Genomic DNA, 24,937 nt, shown 5'->3' with positions numbered 1-24,937 from the left:
GTTAAAATGCAAAAAAAAAATATTTAAATGTGTTTGCTACATCCCTATTGTTTTATCAAAATTTTACGACAATATTTTAAAATATTCTCGAATCATTACTTTCCAGCACTATAAAAAACTCACTTCTTGCATATTATATTATTATTAAAGTGCGGCCCTGTTCAATACTTTCGCCGTGTCTGATCACGCGCAGGTGGCGTGTCACGGGCATGCGTTTGTTTTCGTCGTATCTACCTTGGAAATAAATATACTTTAGTGTTAAGTACTTTGTACTCTTTAGCAGTATCCTCTTGTATCAGTTTAAAATATAAGTAGAATACTTACTTACAAATTTAGTTGAACGTTCTTTTTATTGGTTCGACGAAATGCTTACCTGAAATAAAGAAAAAATAGATTAAAGAGTTTACATTCAAGAAGGTACTTATAAAATATACATTGACCTCCCCGATAAAGGGCGAATTAGTTGCAGTCGATGAACTATCGGTGAGATTTATCAAAACAGCCTAAAACTATAATATTTCAGACCGAAACACCGGCCCAGTAAGTCCTGAATATTTCATTAGCGCACGTTATTGCCACAGAGCACTCACCGAATTAACCGAAGGGCCTATTTTAAGGGTTGTTTGAAAGGTGTTAATGTTTTCTTGTCTTTTCTTAAAATAGCTCGAAGGGTTAACAAATAGTCACTTGTAAGCACCAACTAAAAAACGAGCAATCCAGAATGTTAAAAAAAAAGTATTTTAATGTAAAAAATATTAACATTTAAAACTAAATTTCATGATCGTAAAAAAAATTAAGATTTATATAACACTGAGCGGATTTAAAACCAAGACCTTTTGCAGGCAAATTGAATGCTATCAAAAATTCGCCAGAGATACTGGCAAGCATTTTTTAGAGCAAGACTAATTATATTATATTGCTATTTCTTGGTTTGCAATAGTATTCTTTTTCGCCCACAATGAGGTAATTTTATAATTCTGATTATTTCATTCAGTATTAAGTAAACTTTATCAACTTAGGAGAGTGTGCCAAGTAAGTACTTTCCGTACGGCAATAAAAAAAATTTTGATTGATTTTTTCCTTTAGACTTTTACACCCTGTTTTTAGTTGTTTTTTATTGGCTGTAAAACATTGTTTCAATTACTTTTACTGATGAAACTAATCTCTATACTATTTAAAAGTTTGACGTAGTTTGCAGAATTTATAAGGAATATATTTTTTTGCAAACTAAAGTCCTTCTTTACTAAAATCAAAGTGTTTTAAAATTATTACGTAATAATTTTAATATAGTAAATATTATCAACTACAGGATAACAAAATGAACCCAAAGAGGACTGTAAACGTGACTCACTGAAACGTGAACAGGGTATTCAGGGTATTTTAATATTACGACAAACTTCAGGGTCTTAAATGTCTTAGGTTTTAAAGTAGAGGTCCCTAAATTTAATATTACCTGTATATTTTCTAAATTGTTATGCAGTTTATATACCTCTGTTCATTTTATATTATATATTTTATATAAAACAATTTGATATATTATATTCCATTTATTATTTTAATCCTTTTTAGGTAAAAATTCGGGCTATTTCCAGCTGACAGGTCAATCTTGAGATTAATTCCATCAGGTACCTAAGTAAATCTGAAAGTATATAAACAACTAAATGTCATTCCAGACTGGGGCTACAGTACATGTTCAGCAACTCGTTTGATAAGGCATCAAGAATTCGGACTTTCTGAGCATCAGGATGAAATATTAGGAATTCGGATCACATTATTCCTACACGTAATTCACACTGTATCCGAATTGTATATCCAAGCAGAGAAGAGTGGAATGATAGTGACTGTAAGATTCGCAGGGATCTGATGGCACACAGACATATCAAAGCCTGACAATAATTGTGATTAATGATTTCTGACAAAACTTGAACGTGAAATAATATATAACATCCAGGCTTTCCTGAAAGTATTAGCTAACCCCAGGCTTACATAGAACCTGGTATGGAACTACTTACCGAAACCAAAGAGGCTGGGAAACCGTTAGATTCTAAACCTTGAAAAGTTTGGATAAACTTGATAAGAGATTTGACTAATGACTCTCTTGCACTAGAGCCTGCATTGGGGATGGAAAAGTATATCGCACGCAAAGAAATACGAACTTTAAATCATTAAATTATTGGCACTAATGAACTAGTTGCCAAATACCTAACGTGCGCTTGTGACGCACTGTGTCGTATTTGGAAAGGATACATAAAGCAGCAAAAAACTCGATGGCTTGATTAAATAGATAATGGAATGAATACAATAAAACTATTACAGGAGTTACTCTCGAAAGTGAAAGCTTCAAAATCAGAACATTATTAGAGACCTACACTATTACATTAAGAGATATTTAAAATAAATTTAAAAAACATGAATAACACACTTCTCAAACACCAAAAAACGACTAACACAAGCGCCAGCATGTCTTTTCCGTAAATTATTCCCTAAGTCAAACATCTTAAACTAACTTTTGACGTCACGCGAATCAGGAGACGTTCTCGGCCATGCGTGGAAATTCAAAAAGCTATAAGATGGTTTCTATGTATAACTCTAAAGTGCGGATAAAGAATTTAGGATTATTTGATGTTTATTTATCATAATATGTAGTTATAAGTTAAAAGGCTAACTCATCCAACTGATAAAGCGGGTGTAGCAGGTTACCAAAGTATAAATTGCACAAAAATAATAATGATAGCTGGAACAAGTTTATAAACACTCTATGCTAAAAAACTCTACTTTTAAATAACGTTTAGGACATGATCAACCTATTATAGGCAAGATAAACAAATTTTATAGGGTCGACTGCTTACCTATATAATTCTAATCACAAGCAGCGTCCAATAAACGTTGTATAATATTGTTGTGATGATACGTCCAACTTTCCATTGGGAATATACCGCCTATATATTTACCGTAACAATTTTGCCGTGATTGAAACAGAACAGCTTCGTTAAATATCATGGTTTGTTAGCCTAAGTCAATTTCACAATATTGTAGGGACCCGCTCCAGAATAAAGACTCAATTAGTCGCATATACAAACGTAGTAAGGTTACCAAAGGAGATAAAATTGTTTACAAGTTTTTCTCGAAGTTTACTTTAACGACGCGGCATAGCAATATAAAAGACATTGCCATAGACATTGGGTCTGTTTGTCTATTTTATACGGAATATCAAGCTATGCAACTCAAAAAATATAGAATTATCATCAACCAAGCCTTTAAGATAATGCGTATCAAAAGGTTCGCTAATAATCGTCTCTTTTCAATAGATCACATGATCTTTTTCGTAAAATTTTTTCTTGGATTATGAGTTATGGAACTTAATACCATAATGAGCTCAACATATTTAAGTTTCTCCTCAAGCAGAATTTGTGTTTCCTCTTTATTCATTTCAAAACTTTCATGTTGGTCACATGAAATTCTCTATATCCTATGATGGTCCATATCAAGGAGGATTTTCGTTTCCCCTCGCAATATATGGTGAGGACTTAAATTTACACACTATAAAAAATTCTGAAAATGAATAGCATTTTAATACCCAAATTCTTAAGTGCAGGCTCATATCTCTATTATAGAATATCTTGATCGTCACAAAGGATGCATAGACTTTCTCAATGCAAATTTTTATTTCTTACTGATGAGTCCATGGAATCGTTGACACTGATACCTCTCGACTCCTGTATTTTGCATGCGGATATCCTTTGTGGACTTTTTTGAGGTTCTTAGCAGTGTCTTGATTAGCTGTGAAGACAATTTTTAATATGTATCATCTGCATATCGCAAATTATTGAGTGTGATGCTGTGAGAAGATCTGAGTAGAGGCTGAAAACGGGTGGTAAAAAACACCCTTGGCTTACTTGCTGCTCGATTTCTACAATAGTCATATAACCTATCTATCAGTTTAAAATCTAATGCAAGATATTCCAATGGGGACGTGAGGTTTGTTTGACATATCTGGAACTAATTATTCTAAAATAAAAGGTGTAAAATATTTTGTAGGTTAATAAATGTTTATTTTCAGTTTACGCATTTTTTTCTATTTTCTGCACCGCTAGATTTACAGATAGATCCTTAAGAAATTTAGCATAATCAAGAAACAATGGCACAATGTATTCTTTAACTAAATGATGGTTAAAAAGCTTCTTAATTAATATTTGTAATTAAGTTTACTTCTATTGATTTATCTTTTATTATCTTGTTAATATTTAATTTATCTTGTTAATCTATTTGGTGCTACTTAAGTAAGATTTCTAGTATTCACTACTAAAAAATAATATTACAAGGAGGCATTCTCATTGTTCTCAATAACTTTTTTTTATATTTTTGATTTATACCAAATAATATACTCATATTTTCAATAAAGAGATAAGGGAGATCAGTTTACGATATAGCAATAGCGTACCTTTGAAGAAGTCAGCACCTTGTATAATATGTAAAACTGATACTTGGTCGATACAATAAAATTAAGCAAAACGCTGAAAATGTGTGTCTTAAAACACGAATTATTGATAAATAATAATTAATAATAATATTAATAATAATATATAGGTATTGATCATTAACTATATTCGTTCGGTGAATGTCACTGGCAAAGACAATTGCTACGGATTTGATTCGATTAAGTTTAAGCTGCATATTTGTGGATTTTTCGTATAAATACTGAAGGTTTGTATTTATTTTTAAATTGGCTTCTTCGGTACCAGGAACAGTGAAGCTGTAATTTAATTGGGTATCATCAGCATACATATGGTGATCATAGTATTGAAGACATTTGTAGAAGTGTAAATAGAATATAAGAGAGGACCCAGAATGCTTCCTTGAGGAACACCAGCTGTTATTTTTACACAAATTGAAACAGAGTCACCGATGCAAACCCTTTGAAACCTATCTGTATGTGATTTAATTAGTTCATGGTTTAAAGTGTCAAATGCTTTAGAGTAGTCTACCCTAATAAGAATAGATGCATTCTTGAAATCTAATTATTTAATATTGAATCTATAGTAATTTATAGAATTAAATAGTGACCTCAGCAAGAGTTGTCTCATAACTATGCCCCTGTCTAAAACCGGATTATTTAACGGGTAAAATATTGTTAGAATTTACAAAAGTGCCAATCAGAGTCTCCATTACGTTTTCTAAAATTTTGGATAAGCAAGAAAGTGTTGAGATTTATTGAAGGTTACTAAATTCTTCAGGGCTGTTACATTTGCACAATGGACTGACTTTGGCTTGCTTTCATGAATCAGGATATATACCTGATATCAAGCAAAAGTTTACAAGATGTCTAATATGAGGAATTAAAAATGGTCAACAGTATAAAATAAGATTTAAATTTAATTGATCTTGGCCAATTGCATTTGATTTTAGGTTATAAACTACTTTTAATATATAGCTATCTGCCACAGAAATAAATGAAAATGAATTTGTAATATTGAGCTTGTTATTTAGATAAGATAATAATGTTTTAATTATTGGTATTCACTAACGAAAAATAATTATTTAATTCATGAACGTTGGACAGATGTTCTGAAATGTGGTTGGATCTATTTTTTATTATGTTTATTTTCTTAAGTTCTTGCAAAATACATTATCTATATTCATTTGACGTTAAATATCGATTTCATTAACGAGTATCTTATTATAGTTTATTTAAAAAATGTCTGATATTTAATTGAGGAATAGTAGCAATGTTTTGTGTCTGTCAAATTAAGTGATAAGTTTTTATGGAATTATAAAGTGTTTTCTGTAATGTCTACATAAGTATTTGGCATTATTGCATCATAGATGTTGAAAGCAAACAAACTGCCCATAGTTTCACGATATGTTACTTCTAGCCTTTCAAAGTTCTAAGCCGCAATACTATTCTATCAATCTGTTTAAGCAAGTCGACCCTAAGGAGACAGATCCAACCATCTAAAGTGAAATAGGCTAAGGCACTCACCAGGCACGGGCACCTAAAGGTGCCATCTCCATGCCATAGGTATTGCGGATAACCGAAAATGCCAGTGGTGTTGGGGGGGAGGATAAACAAAACTTACTTTTACTGTGTCACTTTTATACCGTGGACCCATCTAATAATCCTGCTTCCATTCAAAAATTGGACAAAACTGAATTGACGGTAGTATCAAAAGTAATCTCTATAACAAATATATTATAGGTTTGGAATCGAAAATTGTATATCTCAAATTTGTTATAGAATATACTTATTCCGTATCTACCTTCTGTCTCACGATCACGTGTTTTTTCCTTAAAATTGTTTTTCCAAAGTATTTTGTCCATTTAAACATTTTCTCTAGTAGTCAAACTATTGTAAGTAGTCCACTTTCGACGAACAGAAAACATAGAAATTCATTGGACCTTACTACCTCTTCCCAGTTCAGCTCCGAACACACTCGAGAGTGGCGGCATAAACGAAACTAATTTGGGTGGTGCCTTTTAATTAAATTTCCTTTTTATGGGCCGAACTCCAACTTTAAAGCGAACTGCTTTCTCTATTCGCGATTTTAAAGGGTTCCGTTGACAATGATACCTTCGGCAAAACACTCGACTTTACTTTTCAGGTCTTTGTTATATTCGGAAATAAGGTTATTTCGACCAAAATTTAATTTATGGCTTTAGGCATTGTGGTGGTTTTTTAATTTACTTTAATAGTAGAGTCTCCTACGGCTTGAAAAGTAAAAAAAAAAACCAGTTGCAGGTTTCATAAGGCATTTTGTATTATGAGTTAGTTTTAGTGTGCATAACACAAGCTATAAGTAATTGACAACATCCTTAGGTTATGAAATTTCATCCTTATTGTTTTATTCTAAAGAGTTACGTATTCATTTTATAGTTCCAAATAAAATATACAAAAAGCGAGCGACCAAATACGTCGCGCCATTAAATAAAAACAAATAAACCACCGGGAAAACAAAATAAAATTCTCTGGGGGTGCAACACTAAAACACGGTGTAGAATATTCAATTTTATTTCGGTCCAATTAACGAAAAAGGGATGAAATATGGCGGTTTTTGTACAGACCATTAATTTGTAGTTACAGCTAAAGTACATGTAGCCAGGGGTGTCAACCGACCCAGCGCACAGGTGTATTTTAGGATATTCATTTTTGATTTTGGTCTGTTGTGCGGTTTAAATTTTATTGTTTCCACTATTAAAACACCGATCGTGTTGGTTAATATTTAATAGTGTTTTTGCTTATTCAGGGGAGTTTTTTCGCGATAATAAATTTCCTCGAATCTCTAGGTGTCTAATAAGGGGCCGGCTTACTTGTTAGCAAGTAAAATAACGCCTTAAAACTTCCTTAATCCCCATCCTTCGAAAGTTTCAAAATGAGAAGAAGTTTTAAATTAACTCTCCCTTCGGAGATTCCTTGAGCCCGGCTTCTTTCGAAAGGATTAACTAGTGATTAACTTATTTTTAATTTACTTATCTGCTTTAGGTTATATTTTAAAAGCCTAGGGATACACCTCAAAAATACAATGTAATGACTACAAAAAATTAATTTACCCGAGGTCAGTAAAGTTGGACCAGAGGTACTCTCCAAATGATTAAGATGCATTTTTAAGTGGGTACTAAGGTTTTTAACAGGCGACACATTAAATAACTGTACTATATAGTAATGCATTTTTTTATTCATTTAGTAAATAGCACATTAAGATACAAAGCATATACAAGGTATTTCACTAGGGTGGATCACGGATTAGTCTCGGAAACTGTCAATCTAATATGGTTTGAATTTTTTTTGACATTATAAAAGTGGCCAAGAGAAAATGCTGGAAATTATTTTTAAATTCAGAATTTGGTCGTAGGAAAACAATTAGGGGTCAATTAAAAGGTCAATAATTCAATTTTAATTATCTCCGGAAAATGTCAGCTTAAAGTACCTTTTTTAACATGATTAGAAACATTTTTAATCATCTTGGTGAAAGAATCATTGGCGTAGCACCTTTCATAAACTAGGCTAAGGTAGTGAATATGTAATTGTTTAAATAGCTATATCTTTTAAACTACTTATACGATTTTCTTTAATTTGGGCTTTTTAAAACTGAATATAAGTACTTTTAAATACTGGATCAAGTAGAATGCGAAAGTTTTTAGTAAAATTGGTAGGAGACGTAATTTAAATAAAAAAACTGTTACACAAAACTTTAAGTGCCACGGTAATATTTTGATAGCAGAATCGAAAAGTAGATTAAATTTACTAGAAAAAAAGTGAAAACCGCAGTGAACTATCTTCTTTACTTTTTGAGTTATTATCGAAATAAGAAATTTTGACACTTGACTGACACGGGTTATAACAAAAAAAAACAATACCAAAAACCTTAACAACAAACACACTTTACAAATGTTCAAAGTGTCAGAGTTGTAAAATGCAGTTCTCCATTTTTCCCTACAACAGATAGGAATTTAGATCATTTTAAATACGCTTATCATATCTTCTGATGTAATAGGACATCTAGGTGGCCACGGAAACAAACTATACCTTTTAATCCAGCGATCTGTAATGTCAAAATTATACCAATTTGTAGTCATCCAGATGAGAAAAAACGTATGGCGTAGATATTTTTGCCAATCAATATCAGGTTAGAAACTTTACCATCGCCTTCAGAAATTAATAGTCTGCTATGTATTTTTATACGTTCAGAAATTAACAAATGATTTATTTTAGCAGCATATTTTTATATTTTTATATTCGTGTATATACTTTCATTACCAAAAAATTTAAAAAAAATCTTCTAGTATTTATTGTATTATTAACAAACTTAACAATTAACAACTATTATTATAATTAATTATAAATAATGGGACATAAACAATAAGTCCGAAACGGAATTGCACTTCAAATTGAGAATGTGATAGAGCGAGCCGCAGATGCAACAAAATTGAGCACAACAACGATCGCAAATTTAAAGAAGAATGGGATAAAATCAGATCAGGATTACGCTGCTCATATATTTTTCAAGAAAAAGACCGCAAAAACCAAATTTACAACATATTTGAAAAGTAAAATTCGACACGAGTAGTAGACGTAACAAAACCGAGCTTACAAAAATTGTGAATAATGGTATAAAATTATTTTAACTCACTGGGAAAAATTTAAATACTGATAATTTAATTTACTTGTTCATGAAAAAAAAATGCTGCTTGAAGGAATATGTTAACATATTAAAATGAAAATACCATTTCAAAAAATAAAACATACAAACTCAAAAAAAACACGCCATATTGCATTACCAAGTTAATGAATTTGCAACGATATGATTAAATACTTAAACGACGATCATAAAATAAAATTTGCTAGAACAAAAAAAGCTTAATCAATCTCGTTAGTATTGTCAGAGTCAGAACTGAAATCAGAGATAGTGTCTTCGTCATCGTCGTCTTCGTCAGTCGTAATCACAAGTTGCAGAATGTCATAGGCATCACACACTTGTATTGCCTCCCAAGCCTTTTCAATTACCTTTTCTGTATGAAAGACATATTTTTGCCAATGATCTATAGAAATTTCGTTTATTACCCCATGTACTCAGAACTTCTGAAGGTGACCCCTTAAAATTGGAAATATATTGATCATATTTTCGTTTACATTCTGACCATACCATTTCAATTGCATTAAACTGGCAATGATATGGTGGCAGTCGCAAAATTTTGTGTCCTAAAGGCTTAACATATTCATCAAGGAAGTACTTTATTTCACTAGGGTATTTTCTGCGTGCAATATTCCATATTTTGTCTTTCATGGCTTTTTCTGGAAAGCCAATATTCTTTTTCTTCAACCATTCGGTCAGTCTCTGCTTTGTCCAAGATTTTCTCTGGATTTCTTCTAATAAACCAGAATGGTAACTTGCATTGTCCATGATTATAAATGACTTTGGGGGAAGATTTGGAACCAGCTGAGTTTTAAACCAGTTTTCGAAGTTTTTCCTGTTCATATTGTCATGATAATCTCCCGTCTTTAATACACTCTTGAATATTAAATTTGCACCCTTGATGAAGCCCTCTTTGGTTCCGGCGGGGACCAGGATATAACGATGACCTTAAAAATAAAAGATAATTCAATTCTCTTCTTTTAGAAATCATTCTTCCAGAACATAAATTTAATATAATTAATAAGTAATGTTCCATGCACATACGAGTATGTCTATGGAGTTAAATTCTCTCATATTGTCTTAGAGAGAAATTATATGAAGCTATGAAACAGATGAAATTATGAAGTTAGAGAGCCCTTACAAGGGCAATAGTTTTTATTCAAAAAAAAATCTAAAAAGATAACCAGAAAATTTTTACCTTCACTGTTTTTCCTTGAATCCGTGTGCTTGGTGTCATCTTGCCAGCTACTACGAAATGATCCCTTGCTAAAAATCCACGTCTCGTCAATGAAAACTGGAGTAAAACCTTCCGAACCTACATTTCTATTTTTGATATACTCCCTTAAAAAATTGATTCTTTTATGAACAATATTTGGCAAGTCCATCAAATATTTTCTGTTATTTGATTTTTTCCACTTGAAGCCTATACTATTGATCCATCTTCTTAAGGAGTCAATGGAAAACTCAAAATATTCAATTTCTTCCCTGAACTTTTCTCTTATTGTTGCCAATATTACATATTATTTTCTGGCGTACATAGAATAAATTGCGTCCCGAATTCTATGTTTCAAATATGTTGTGATTTTGGTTTTTTCTGTCTTTTGCTTGGAAGATATACGGGCTGCGTAATCCTGATCTGATTTTATCCCATTCTTCTTTATATTTGCGATCGTTGTTGTGCTTAATTTTGTTGCATCTGCGGCTCGCTGTATCACATTCTCAATTTAAAGTGCAATTCCGTTTCGAAATTGTTCCTTTTCCAGTTTAAAAAGAGCCAATATATTTAAAATCATCAGCTGCGATTGTTCATTATACCATAACACTTTTCGAAATAACTTTCAAGAACAAGTTGACAAACCAATATTTTTGATTGACAGTGATGGATATTTCACATAACCTAGTATATAAAAGATGAATAATCATCAGACACCAATTTTTTTCAAAAGTTTGTTGCCATCGCTGTTTGGAATATGCTAAACAAAGATAAACAAAAATGACGTCATTACAAATGGGTATAATTTCGACTTTTTTTTTCGACGCATTTTTTGAGAGTAATGTCCTGGACAACCAACGTTGCTACCGCATATTTATTCTTAGGTCAATGGGAACATCTTTTAGCAGTATTGGCAAAATATTTTGTAAAAAGTTGAGATATGATATATATTTAAATATCCATCAATAATAAGCCCAGATTGAGCCATTAATTCTATTTCCCAACACTCCGCACTAGACATTTACACTCCACCTATTTTGGTGATCTACTTTCCGCGCCACTGAGGTTTTTCCTAGGACCAATAATGCATGTTATGCAAATTAACTTTACCACAACTAGAAAAAGAAGCTTTATCATTTTATTAAATTTGAAAGAGGATCTGGGGATTTTCGTTGTATTTCACAACGTTTGTATCTTCATGGTTTCTTATCGATCTTCTAATTGGAACATAAAAGGGATGTACAGGGTCTTTCCTCATATATTGACCTCCCTTTAGGGCGGTTAGGTGAAAAGTAAAAAAAAAAAAAATTATGCAAAACTTTTGGGGTTTGACTTTAAATTTTTAAATCCAATGTCAAATTTTTTTTTCCTTTAGAAGTGTCAAATTTTGACAGATGGGGAGTTTTTTCTTATGAAACACTCTATATATGACCTCAAAGTTAAAAAGAGCTGAATTTTTTTATTTCAAATACATGTAGTTTAGCTACTTTTAATTAAACCATTTTGGAAATATCGGGTTGCAAAGTTTAAAAAAAATAACATAATGAAGATCTTGGTAGGCTGTCTATTGTTAGTGTTTCAAGTTTATTAGAAAACAAATGATTCAGAAGACAATATGTTTTTGCCGTTGTGTAAGATAAATGAATTAAGAAAAAAAAACCTAAAGATTTAATATTTATTAGGCGATATTTAGTTTTTTTTGACAATACATTATTTTAATAATTGCTTAACTTTAAATTAAATCCAAATAAGTATAACTGCTCTACATGACCACCACCATTATTAATACAAGCTTATATGATTATAATATGATTTAAACTTATTTGAACTTATATGATTTTGGTTAATATTATTGATAATAAAATTATTTGTTTCCTCGTAAATGTCAAACAATATCAATGCCTTACAAGATCTTCAATATTTAAATTTTTTAAAGTTTGGAGCCCGATATTTTCAAAACGGTTTAATTAAAACTAGTTACACCATATATATTTGAAATTAAAAAAAATCTTTTTTTTAACTATGAAGTCATACATAGGCTGTTCCATAAGAAAAAACTGACCATCTGTCAAAATTTGACATTTCTAAAAGAAAAAAAATTGACATCGGATTCAAAAATTTTAAGTAAAACTTCAAGTTTTGCATATTTTTTTTTTTAATTTTTTACCTAACTCCTGTAGAGGGAGGGTCAATATATAGGAAAAGATCTTGTATATTTCCTGGTGTCCTGCCTGAGTATTGGTGTCAGTCATTTTAACAATAAAAACAAACCTCAAAAAGTACAACAACAAAAGCAAAGTAATATATGAATTTGAACAATATATCGCACAAATAATTAAAAATGTCAACTGTCAAAAATACATTCAATAAGAGAAGATATGCTAGAGCAGTACTATCAAAATCTCTAAATTTTATATTCCATTCCACTGTAAGGAAAAAGTTGAGAACTGTATTTTACAAAATAGTGGATACTTTGAACCTTTATTAAGTATGAGTTTTGGTTAAGTTTTGTTCTTGTTCTTGGGATCTAACTGGAACCCATTCTAGAGGAGTCGATTAAACAATGCCAAAAATCATTGTTGACAGTTGTGTTTTCAAACTGACACTGAGTTTTCTATTGACAAGTTTGTTGTCTTGGTGAAAGAAGGTTATATCTGTTTTGCTAGCGATTGGTTGCAGTCCCCATTTCCAGAAATATTTCCGAACTTCTTGAGATCAGCCGTTAAGATTTTCGTCTGCTTCCTTGAATGAGCCGCATCTAATAGTAAGTCCACAATCGTCGGCATATCAATGTTTTTTTAACATAGTTTCGGGCATGTCTGAGTATACGTTGAACAATAGCTGCGCGAGCACCGCTCTTTGAGGTAGACCGCTCTTGAGTTTCTTTGAAAAGCTTGTGTCAGATCCCATTAGAATATCTTGTGGTTCAGCAGCACTCGGATTGTTATTTTGCATGGAATCAGTCTCAAAAATTTATATTATCATCGCTGATGCCCTCTCGCCAAACCGTGTCGTAAGCTGCCGATAGGTGATGAAGGCGGCTGCCATATTTTGTTTTCTTTGGAACTCTGCTTCGATATGTATGGTGGGCAAGAGAACTTGGTCAATGCAGCTTCGTCTCGGTCTGAAACTAGCCTGTACTATTGGAATTTCTACCTTCGTCGAAGATTTTTTGGCTTATTTGGTTATCTGTATATAACCGATCAAGCACGCATTCGAGCAGTGTGTAACTCACGGATGGCAATGCTGTGAGTCTATAGCTTTTGGGTGAGCCCACCGGTTTCCCTTATGTCAGAAACGCTATGATTTGAAATCTTTTAAATTTCTTAGGTAGTTTTTCTGTAATTTCTGAATTTCGGTGAAAAACTCGGACAACCATTTGATCTCAAATTTTCTACAGTGAATAAAATATATGTCTAATGTTATCGAATGCCTTTACTGGCTTACGATCTCGAATTGAGGTCACTATTTTGTCTCCTGTGAGTGTACCGACTCTTTTGCTGAGGTTTTTAAGGTATCTGAGCTCTCTTGCTTTTATTGTGTGATCTTTGTCTTTTGGTGCTCTGGACGTTACTACTATAATATGCGTTTGGCGAGAAAGTTGAAGTTGATCTTTGTACGCGTGATCCACGGCCTAATTCTCTTAGGAGTATCCATGCGTTTCTGCTTAAAATTAAAAAATTCAAAGTTTCTACGGTTTCTGCTCAATTTGGCTGCCTTGTTGTATCATGATCGTGAAGGATTCAACTTTCGTGTTTAATATAATGTTTTTATAAGTTTTTATAAGGGGTATATTGTTGTGGTTAGGCGATTTAACTGTTATCGTATAGTTAATAGGTAATATTTTTATCTTTTAATATTATAAACTTTGTCTTGCAGTGAGGTGTATTTTATATTTTATGTAGTTCTGATCATGCTTAGTTATTCAAGCAAAACTGTCACCTATAAGTTATTATATACTTTTTGAGACCAAGATTTTTTTTTCGTTGTTTGTTTCATTTTTTTGTGTTAAATCATAAAATGTTGCTTGAGAGTAGAAACTGTACTTACAATCCTCCAGAATTTGGTCACATAAATCTTGTATCTATTAGGTGTTAATGAATTTTATTTAAAGTAATCCCTATTTTGACTGTTCAGTAAGTTCTTATTCTCGGAGTCCATCTCCTTTGGTCCTAGCTTCTAACTATTAAATCCTGCTCTTATATAGGGTATCCCTAAATAAACAAAAATCCCAAATTGTGTTTTTATAATACTCCCTCCAAAATTATTTTCAGTCCCTTCGTAATTCAATAGCATTAATTTTTCTTATGACGCCCCCGATTTCTTATAAAATGAAACTTTTAACGAACTGCAGCACGTAATAGTTACTTAAATATCAACGTTACAAAATGTCTTTTACAGCCCGATATATTTGAAATAATAGAAAACTTCTGAGAAAGTGGTCGTTATTGCAGCAAAATTGAAAGAAAATATTTTGAAATATGAATAAAAATAGATACCGTGTCCTTATGCTGAAAGAAATAATGTCATTTAAAATTTCAGTTTTTGTGCTCTGGAACATTCCTGGGATTAGTGCTCTCACGTAGAGTCATAGTTTTTTTTTAATTAAAGATCCTAGAAACGTCCGTCAAATGCCTTTCTGTAGTGCCGAAATACCCAGGCACTAACATGCAACAGAAAACCATAGGCGAAGCAGCCTAAAATTAAAGGGAGAATGACAATGCTTTCCCACTTACTGCTGAGAGGAGAAATGTAGTAAATTATGCGTGTGGGCCAACTTTACATTTACTTAAGGCCGAATTCATTTCTTATTTTAACTTGTGACTTAGGCTTGTTATTGTAGGCTAATACATTGGCTTTCCTACCCAAGAACTTATTGAGCCGAAGGTGTATATTGTATATTCAGTACCCGTTCAACAACGGTTTGTCATTTGCCAGTGTAATGTGAAATCGCTGTAGGACAGGAGGTGTTCAATGTAAATCTTCCTGCAATTACTGGGTCCTCAGTTAGTGGACACCACAGAAATTCCTAACTCACATTATCTTGACATGCAAGAACAAGGGAGAAACAACTATTCATTCTGTAATCGCGGTTGATTAATTTCTGGATGAAACTCTCTTAATAAATGGATCAAGCGAAGGAGCCAAGAAGTACAATCAGACCCTCGTTGAAAATCATGCTATATCAATCATAACAACGATTTACCTTATGCCTGAGAAGATATTTCGTGGAGCTGGATGGAGCAATATCTGATCCCTTATCTCACAGACTACTTTATTTATATTATCATCTACTACTATCGACTACTTTATTCCAGTAAAATAATTCAACCTTTACTGGCAGATGCTTTTCACGTCTACAGGTCATCATCAGCGCCAACATCGTCAATGTTCTATGAAGACCCCAAAGACATTGAATTTCATTGTGGCACAGTGGGCAAACAAGAAATCTGTTAAGTCACAAGGGCTGAGGTAAGGCCGTTCATATAAATCTCGTTACGTTAAGGCATGCGAGTCTTTGGACTCTATCCAGATGGCTTTAATTTCTGCTTTTTTCGTGCAGGAACACCAAACGACCGCCTCGTATGTTACATGCTTTATGAAATATAGATTCAGTGAAAGGTCTTGAGGGAGCTACCAAAAGCCCTCACGTAGGATCAAAGGATGCAGGCAAAAAAATCTTAACAAGACTGATGAGACACGAGTTGATTTTATAATATTAAGCAGTTTAATTCAAATTGCGTGCACTTTCTATTAAAAAAAAGCATAAATCATCCAAAGTTAATTTACTTTTATCGGGTCGCCAGATCATCATTCTCTTTCCCGAAGCCCGTCAATCTCCATATCGCAAACGCAAAATCCATATAGCGGACGGTAGATATATATGATCACGAAAATTCCCGTTGCTCCACGTATTACGGGATTACTCGACGTTTTCCCGGATTTTTACCGAAAATTAATGCCCCTCATAACCTGAAGTTTAACGCAATTATCAGGCAGACCTAGTGCACTTTTGCGCTGTATTGCGTTGCCAACGTTATATGAAAATATATTGGTTTTTATGCACCTAAGCGCCAGCTGAGTGTGAATAAATGTTTCGAATTAAGCCAAGTGTGGATTATGGTGGATTATCCATCGCTTCGGTTTTATTGGCAAAGGAAAAATGAATATTCGAGTTTAATAATGATGGCTTGATGAATTCAAAGCAAATACGCCCATTTTTATCTCTTGGATTCCATACCACCTTTATGCAATTATATTTTATTCCCAAATGATAAAACAAAATTATCTTTCCATTCTATCTTGATAAAAACGCATGACGTACTATTTTGTTTGATGTTTCGCCAAATTGGGCGAAACGCCACCACATAAATCAATCGCTTCATGTTGCCTAGTGTGCATGAAGTCGTTGGGTGTATCATTGCCACCATTGGATGCATCAACAAAGAGATGGTGTCGCTTCCACCATCAGACCACAACGGTATCTACAAAGGATCACATTCTGGTACTTGAAGACTTGGTGACCACCCTCAAAGCAAAATCCTCGATGCTGAGCTTTGGATACACCTCATTGGAACTAAAATTTAAGACAGACCCCTTTCAGAGTCAGCCGGCGGATGGAAGTACCATTAACGTTGAAGCTATGGATGCAGTTGAGGAACATTCGAACGTTCTTCTTGAGACATCGTCTGCTAGAGGAGAAGATATAAACCTCGTCAATGAAGAAGATTTCTCGTTGTATCCCACTCATCCCTTAGCTTAGAGAGATCCGAAGTTGTTCTGTTGTCTTCAGTCCCATTGATTCGTTGGGCGGGTGGCCTTTTTCCTTATTCAACAGAAATGCACAAACAGTCTACTAGGCTTAAGTGCAGTAGTATTCGTCCCACCCTCTGCACGTTTCAGTTACTTTATACCTACAATGTTTTTTTATTAAAAGTAAAGAACGACTGTCAAGACTTTGCCGTTGTTATCTTATTATAAATAAGTTATTTCATAAGTTAATCAACACATGCTCGAAAGATTTGACAAAAGAAGTGTATTTAATTGAAGTAGACAAACAAAAAACTAATCTCTATTTTCTTACTCTATGAAGAACATAAGTTCCGCTCTGCCTTGCATCCGGTTAAGTACCTACAAAGTAAGTAGAAAATAACTCTTATAAGAAGTAATAAACTCCTTCTAACTTTATATTATACGACTTTATGAGTGAAGTTTTCTGCGCTAAACTTTATCTTGGTTAGGGCTGAAATGGGGAATTTTTGCCGATATTTCAAAATTGTTTAGTAATGAAAATTCTTCATTGATGTTGTAGACAAAGTAAAACAGGATGGAGCCAAAGTTTCACGAAAATTCTACGCTAAGTATATTTGTGGTATTTCTTAATATACGTACGAAATTAGCCCTAATAAATTTGTTGGCCGGCATCGCCTTAAATTTAAATCAAAATTCTCATTTCCGGTTTATTTAAAAAGCTGTTAAGAGAAAGGGGCGTCCAAAGGATGTCACAGGAGGAGAAGGTTTATTTGTTTATCTCCACGAAGTCGCCCTCGCTGCTGCCAACAGGAAATTGTCCATCGGGCCTTTCAGTTTTGAATATCGGATGTCGACGAATAAGAGGGAGAAAATTATGCAAGGGAGGATCAAGTTTGACAAAACGTACACTAAAACTCCGATAGGGTCAGCAGTATAGTTTTATTCTTAGAACATTGAAAGAGTAGAATTAGTAAGTAACAACTTTGTTTGGGTTCAACATGTGCACAGGGGCAAGGGGGTGTTTAGTTTACACACATTTTCAAAAGAGGACATTTTCAGCTATATGTCAACGCATGTAATAATGTTAATTTACCTTATTGATATTACATTTTGGATTAAAAATAAAAAGTAGAAATAGATATATTTTATTCTAAGTGCAAAAATAACTGTAAGTAAAAAAAAATTAATAACATTTTTATTCCTAAAACCGCTTCTAAAAAATTTGGAATGGCAACATCGCAAGCAAAAGCTGATGTCATCTTGTGAAATATCATAGTCAAACGGCTTTGTGTTTACATTCGGCATTTGTGAAGTTCTGTGTTTTTTCTTTAGTTTTTGCTTGAAAAAGGAATAAAGGTCTCATTTGAGTGTTTTTGTGAACTGTTACAATGGTAAAAACTTGTGCCGTTTATGCCGCACCGAAAAAAAACTCGATTTAAGTCGATCTTTTCACACGTAAATACCGATGCTGTCATAACATCCTGATACTATCATCAGAAACGTAGAATGATAAAAACTTATTAAGAAATCTATAATAATTATAAAATATTTAATTTCCATAAAAATGCTTTTTATTGGATAGGTACCTTTACTCTAATGAAGTACTATAGAGAGTTCATAAACTATAATATTATTTATAATTCAAACCATAATCTATTATTAATAAATATTTACCATTTAATTATTTTTTAACGACGTCACTGGTTAAGATTCGTTGAATCGATAAAATAAGCAATGCGATCAAGCAGCGATGCAATGTTGTTTCCTTTGTCTCTAATATACGTTATTTGCATTTATTAAACTTTGAATATTGACCTCTTTATAGAGTATCTTATCATGTTTTACTAAAGAAAATACTTCATATGTTATGAAAACAGGAACAGTAGTACTGTTTTTGTGCTTTTTTTCCGTAAGCATTTGGCATCATTACATCAGAGATGTTGCAAGCAAACAAACTGCCCATAGTTCCACGGCAATGCTAAGTCCTTTGATATTCTAACTAATAACATAGTTTGCGCTACATATAATAAAAATAAAACATCATAAATTAAAAAGTTCTAACAATGATAAAATTACATAAAAGTCAACACATGGTTTGCAGTATCCACTTTAATATCTATAATATTTTAAAAAGGTTTCAAACTCTCCAACCGTATAAAAAACATCGTTACGGAGCAGGGTTTTAACTTTAATTTTAAAATTTACTAGCAATTTTGCCAATTTTACTTCTGTAGGTAACAAATTAAAAAGATAACTTCCAGAATACAAAGAAGACTTTTTATAAAAGTAGTGAGTATGCTTAGTAATAAGTAAGTTGTTTTTACCACGAATATGATGCTAATGTCCATCACCCACCTGTAATAAATTTATTTCTATTTTTAAATAAAATTTTTATAATAATAAAATTATTTTTAAAGAAAACTTTAAAACATAAATTCCAGCCACTATTAAAATCTTTTTCTCCCCAAAGTTTGTTGACAAGACTGTCTGAATGGTATTTTGAATAAAATTCTAACTCTTTTTGAATCATAAAAACTCTCTCTATATCCATGGTACCCCATAATACTATGGAGATTATTGAAATTATTAAAAGATTATATTTGGAGATTAATGAAAGAGAGTTCTCTTTTCCTGAAGTTTTAAAAGAAAAATCTTATTTCTGGTTTACAAGACCAGTATTTTTACTAAATTATTAAAACAATGCTAATATTTTATACTTTTTTTTAACCCTAGAACGGTAGCGTACGTAAAATTTACGTGTCGATACTATTACGCGAATATTATTAACCGACATTTTTACGTGTCGATACCAATAACGGGTAAAATGTCTAAAACGTGCAAACATTGTCAAATGTTTGGAGTGATAGTACAGAATGCAAAGATTGCCCTTCAACTTCAGGTGGAATCACGAAAAAAAGTAAAAGAAAGTGAAGCGTTAAAAATAAAGAAAACAATGTTTTCCAGGTAATAAGTTACTAGGTAATATATCATTTAACTATAACCCATTTTATCTGTCTGTTTAGGTTTTGAAATAAGATGGAAGTGATATCAAAAAAAACCTTGTGGTGATTGCTAACACAGATGTTTTGATCGAAAAAAATGGCTACACGTGGCATTCTAAACCACTAAAAAATGATAACGGTAAGACAGCATCAAAAAACATAGTATACGTTAAACCCGACCCATCACCTGAATTACGGAGTATTCTCGATCCTTTGCGAGCTTTTCAATCATTTATTTCCGACGATATTCTTAATCAAATAGTAGAATTTACTAATCAGCAAATCAATTTAGCGAAGCAGAAATACGGTGCTAATGATGCAACTTTTTCCGAAACCAATTTGGAGAAAGTAAAGGCACTAATCGGTTTATATATTCTTGCTGCAAATTTAAAAGATAATCACCTTAGTTCAACTACCATGTTTGACACATCTTTTTGTGGTTTAAGATATCGTGCTACAATGAGCCAAAAACGATTTGAATTTTTAACAGCTTGCTTACGTTTTGACGACAAAACAACCCGTGAAGAAAGAAGAACTGCTTTCAGATTTGCACCAGTGGAAAATATTTGGAACGAATTTATAACTACGTGTAGAAGTTCATATAAACCAGGGTCTTACGTCACTATTGACGAACAGTTAGTTGGATTTCGTGGCAACTGTTCGTTCAGAATGTATATACCTAACAAACCTGCCAAATATGGCATAAAGCTTGTTTTGTTATGTGACGTTTCGACAAAATATTTGATCGACGCATCTCCCTATATCGGAAAGTCTACCCAAACTAATGGTCTTCCATTAGCGGAATATTTTGTAAAAACGTTGACAAAATCCATTCATGGATCAAACAGAAATGTGACGATGAATAACTGATTTACCAGTATGCCTCTTGCCGAAAAGTTGCTAAAAGATCAATACAAACTGACTGTAGTGGGCACTTTGAGGAAAAATAAGTGGAAAGTTCCAGCAGAACTTATAGAAAATACCAAAGACAAGAAAGTACTCACGTCAATGTTTGGATATTCTGAAAAAGCAACAATAGTCTCGTATAAGTCTAAAAGCAATAAACATGTTTTACTGCTATCAACTATGCACGAAACAATACCTATCAATTCAGCAATAGGTAAACCAGAAATAATTCACACATACACAATAAATTCATTTGTTATTTATAACCACAATGTTATAGTACATATTGGTAAACCAGTGCAAAGGAATCAGTACATGAAGGATTTGCATATGGGATTAACACGGCCCTGGCAACAGTCTCGTTTGATGCAAAACCCACGTTTTAATCGAGGTCTACGGTCTATAATCGAAACAGTATTGGAAGAAGAACATCCAGAACCGTAACAAGAAGAGGGACTTGAAGTAACCCAAAAAGGACGCCGAACGTATTGCCATATGTGTCCGTCTTCAAAAATGAGTATGACCACAACGTACTGTTTAAAATGCAAGAAAGCCATATGCGGACGACACCAAAAGAAAGTGCACTAAGTGCATCTGATTATAAAAAAAAACTTTGAGTTTTAAGTTTATAAAGTTGTTTATTTTTATTATTATAAAAATACATGTATTTAAGTTGTCTTTATTTGAATATTATATTTCAGTTTAAATAAAAATAACATAGTTTTATTTACAATTAAGTAAATTTACTTTTAAATGGGGATAAGTGGATCTAAAAACATAATACGTAAAGTTTACGTATCGATACCAATAACGTATGCAAAATATCGATACCGTTGTAGGGTTAAATTTTATTATTTTTTCAGGTATCTTACAAATTGGGTTAAAAAATAGCCATTTCCTTTTATCATTACTAAGATTAGAATTTATTGTTTTGGCTTTTTATGTATTTATATTTATAAATTTTTCTTTTTATGATTTTGAGTATTTTTTAGCAATTTTTTTTATCTTTAAGAGTTTGCGAAAGAGCTTTAGGACTTTCTTTATTAGTTTTAATAGCTCTTGCTTTTGGTAATGATAAAATTTTGCTTATAGACAATTTATGATAATAAATATAGGCTTAATTTTTTGATTCCTTTAGTTTTTATTGCTGATTTTTGGTTAATTGCTTTATTTTTTTTATTGCGAGATTTTATTATTATAAATTAAGTTTTAATTTTGAAATCTTATCTTTATCTTATTTTATAGGGTTAGATTTATTATCTTTTACATTCATTTTATTGAGATTCTGGGTTTGTGCTTATTGAAATAGATGAAGAGATTATACAACAGTTTCTTAGATGGTGTTTCTTCTAAAGCGTAAATATTAAATACGTTCGATATCTGTGATCTCCAGTAAACTGATAGCAAACTAACCGCGTAGATGGATCAAGTAATAAACAGTAATGAAACTAAAATGTGGGATACTCTCATTTAATAGTAGTATAAGCGCACGGTGAATCGAGATACATACCGAGACTCTTGCCTTTCTGGAATAAAATAATATCCTCTCTTTTGCTTTGCAAGTTCAACTAATATATTGGGAACGTTTGACAATTGATGTAAATGGCATATCTGAATCTGACTTAGATCTAGATTGTATACTAGAAAGTGCATAGTGTATTCCAACGTTTCAAATATAATCTTAAACAATCCCCAACGTGTAGCATTATCTTGCTGGATGTATACCTACATACCTCTTATATTCATCTGTCTCATCTATGAAATTAAATCACTCATTTTCATCGACGCCGACGTGAAAAAAAAGTCCCTGACAAGCGATGGAGGTGTGAAGAATCGAATCTTGCCCTCTGCTTCAGAGGAAATCTTCTGTGGGAGCGTGGTAAATGACTCAGAGGATAAGAAGCTATAAACTAAAATACTGCCTATGACCAACCACCAATCAGCATGTTTTATGTTGATAAACCAAAATCGACTTTTATAGTCTATCTGGATTTTAGCCTAAATGTTGATTTAGGCTAAAATCCAGATAGACTCGTAAAAATCATATTCCTATTGATCCATGTCTTCTTGGTAGGTTATGAACATAATGCAGTTCCTGATGAACCAGGGAGCTTTGCCAGCGGCGCTGATGGCAAAGCTTAAGCAAAATTAAAAAGCGCGGCAAAAATTAAGGTTATGTTGATGTTACTGACCCCTCTACAATAATACAGAATTCATTGAGCATTTTAGACTTACTCGAAAAAAAAGCCATGTTATTGCTCAAAAATCTTAACAGAGTATTTTTTTAACCTCAAAATTATAAAAACAAATAACGAGGCAGAAAAGCTTACTTGACAATTGACATGAAAGTTGCCGTTGATTTTCCTGGCGTAAAAGCGTTCTAGCAAAAAACCGTTTGTTACCAGTTTGCGGATTAAACATGCGCACTAAAGCAGTACAATAAATTGGTATTAAACCATCCAAAATTATACGCTAGAACAAACCTAATATCTACTACTTCAAATAGGATAATTTTGTTTAACTCCCTAGTAAAATCACGCCTCCTTTTCTATTATAGTTTCCTAATTATGCAGTGCATATTCACAAGCTCGAATTAGTTCAACGAAAAATCCATAAATATATTAGTTTTGCGTTGGATGATGTATACCCTAAAAGGAGCTTCAGTCAGCAGATATTGCTTTCAAGATTTCATGCACTGTCTCTTCAGCAATCTGCTGTTTGTGGAAGTTTCGTGTTTTTACTTAAAATATGGAACAATCAAATGATGACAATTAATCTATTATTAACTTTGAATTTTGCTGTTCCCTATATCAATATATCTATATATACAAGAAGACAGAGAGAGCATGCAAGTGGTTCAAATGATGTTCAGTTAAGGCTTTTAAGGCTTTCGCTACTTTAAATCATGAGTTGTCATTATCTTTCTTAGGGTTCTTGGGGTTCTCTGATGGCGCAAAGGACTTAATTTCCAATATGTTATGTGGTAGAACGCAAGCTGTATCTTACAGAGGAATAACATCAGGCTTCTTGCCTATTCAGTCAGGCGCTGCCCAGCTGACCTTTGCTCTATTCCCTCTATGTTTCCCAGTTCCCTACTGCTTTCTTATCCAACTGTCATCACTATTATTATGAGGATACGCAATCCTACATTATTTTTGACCAAGATGAATCAGAACAAACTGTAGTCGCTTATAATTATGATCTGGAAAATGTCCAAGAAATATTGAAAAAATATTACTTAAAACTAAATGCATCAAAATCGAGAATAACAGTATTTGGGCTAAAAAAATTAAAAAACTTAAGACTAGTGATGAACCAGGAATTGCGCGTTACTGAGCATATCAACAGATGTATACAAAAAGGGTATTTTAATTTAAAGTTAATTTACCACCATAGAAAATCTCTGACGAAAAGACTTACAAGTACTATTTTGTGAAAGTTCCGTTTAATAGCAATTAAACTATTGCGGTAGAATAAATAGATGGATATTGTTTAAAAAGGCAGACATGCGTAGAATTCAGTCGTCAGAAAATTCTTGTTTAAGACTTATATACGGGATACGTAAATAGGACTTTATAAGTCAAACTTCCAGTCCACCAATTTATATGCATAACAGACAACGTTTACACTCTATGGTCTTATTTTTTAAAGTTGTTAATAAAAAGTTACCGATTTACCTGTACATAAGCTATAGGACGAACGTAACCCATTTGAACCTTCGGTTTGAAGGTAGACTAACAATGCCAAAACACTACATCAAACAGCCATCACTTTGAACGGTCATTTTCTTACCAAATCGCCAGAACGAGCTATTATAAAATATTCTAAAAATTATTTTTAGAAGACAAATATCTATTTAATGATCCTTATGCAGATCAAAATATATCCTACAGTCATTAATTAGTTTTAAAAGGCCTTCATCCTAATCATATTCT

The 24,937-nt window shown here is 32.6% G+C and overlaps 1 protein-coding gene across 2 annotated transcripts in view; it reads right to left on the bottom strand.

Annotated features, from left to right (window-relative positions):
* LOC126738283 (calsyntenin-1) overlaps positions 1–24,937 on the bottom strand; it is a 380,536-nt gene that overhangs the window by 161,297 nt on the left and 194,302 nt on the right. The gene's annotated exons all lie outside the window — the stretch shown is intronic.

Source organism: Anthonomus grandis, chromosome 7, assembly GCF_022605725.1.
Source record: "Anthonomus grandis grandis chromosome 7, icAntGran1.3, whole genome shotgun sequence".
Classification (NCBI taxonomy): domain Eukaryota; kingdom Metazoa; phylum Arthropoda; class Insecta; order Coleoptera; family Curculionidae; genus Anthonomus; species Anthonomus grandis.
This window is presented reverse-complemented; position numbering and strand designations above follow the sequence as displayed.